We start from the raw sequence: 1,754 nt of genomic DNA, 5'->3' as shown, positions 1-1,754 counted from the left end.
TCCCAAAGGAATTTTCAAAGCACTTCTTTCAGCAAGTGCAGGTGAACATGGGAATTGCTGTACAATTTCCCTGTTTTGCGGAAAATAAAAGTCGTTTTTTGCCGACAATTAGCCAGTTTTTCGCAGTGTATAAGCATGTGCGTGCAAGCAACCGAAATTTCCTGTCGAGAATTAAAGTCCGGGCTGATTTATGGGAAAACCAAGACCCATAGCTAGCCATAATTTATCGGCTATGTTGCTACAACTGCGAACAGAAATCGTAAATGAAAATTTAACGGTTTTCATCTGAGCATAATAAACATTTCTTGAACGGGATTTGTGCAATACATAACCAGGCTTAATCCCACCATGCATATATTGATCAATAAGAGCTTATATTGACAGTGAACAACTTAGTGCTTGGATATACCTACATTTACATATTGCGAATCAGCACGTTTTCCAAATTCGCGGTGTTGCCAGATTGGGTTGAAAATATTATACAGGGTGGCTCAAAATTGGCGTCATTACTTTTAAGGGGCAATTGGGGCTCACTTGGAAGGCACGGGAAAAATAAATCGAATTTCAACTTTGTTATTAAGCATTATTTTGAAGGTGTTCCATGTTTAATTSGAAGCATATTGGAATACTTAAGMACTCAAAAAAAAATTACGATCTTTGCTTCAAAGTACAAAATTTTTGATATTCTAAAAGTTCTCTTCTACAATTTTTTGATGAAAAGTCAAAGCAGTAATGATGTTTTTTGGCATTAACAGATAGTTATAGGTGGATAGCCCTTGTCAAAAATAACAATAATTTGTCAAACTGTGACTTACTTTGAATTTTCTTTCACGAATTTGCGGATATGCGATTAGTTCAGTGGAAATGCTACAGCAATATAGCAGAAGCTGAAAAAACTCACGCCAAAAAAATGGCGAGGAGAGTGGGTTGAGGAAGAGAGTGGACGACAATTGATGTTCGGGTTCCAGACACTTAGAACAAGTATTGGACATAATTGCAGAAGAGCCTTTCAGGGRCCACTCAGAACATTGCACAACCACTGACACTTTCCCAGGTAGCAAATAAATACCGGCTACATTCCTACCACGTATGTRARATCACATTAAACCAATGGATTACTGAACACCGGTATAAATTGAGCAGGAGTTAACTAACCGAAGACGAGAAGCTGCTCGAGAAGAGTGCATAATGCGGTGATTGCACAGGCACTTGTTTGGAGTTACAGACTCAAATGTATGTTTTTGTAATTTGTAAACAAATTAATAATTCGAGGTTATGACTTTCGAAATAGGTTCCGTCATTCAACGATTCCTGTCGAATTTACCGGTTATCCTTGTCTATCTTATTGTCACTTTCTCTATTTATCCATGGTTACCGGAGTTTTAAATAATTACGAAGCAACCGGTAATAAGGTGATTACACAGACACTCCTTTAGAGTGCATGTTTTTGTAATTGGTAAGCAAATTAATAATTTGACGTTGTTTCATTTCTCAGTTTTTAATAACAATTATCTAATTTTGAATTTGAAATTGAAAATTTTGAATCAACTTTCATTAATAATTACAAATTTAAACCAATCATTTGGTGGCGTTATATTGATGACGTATTCGCCATTTACAGTCATGGCGAACAAAAACTTGATGAATTTTTATCTTATATGAATAATAAAGAACCAACAATTAAATTCACTATTGAAAAAGAACAAAATCACCAAATTCCTTTTCTCGATATACTAATTCAGAAAAATTTAGAC

This window comes from Dendroctonus ponderosae, unplaced genomic scaffold (genome assembly GCF_020466585.1).
Source record: "Dendroctonus ponderosae isolate FM_Combo_2020 unplaced genomic scaffold, Dpon_F_20191213v2 Dpon_F_20191213_1, whole genome shotgun sequence".
NCBI classification, from domain to species: Eukaryota; Metazoa; Arthropoda; class Insecta; order Coleoptera; family Curculionidae; genus Dendroctonus; species Dendroctonus ponderosae.
The sequence above is the reverse complement of the archived record's forward strand: the minus strand, read 5'-3'. Positions refer to the sequence as shown.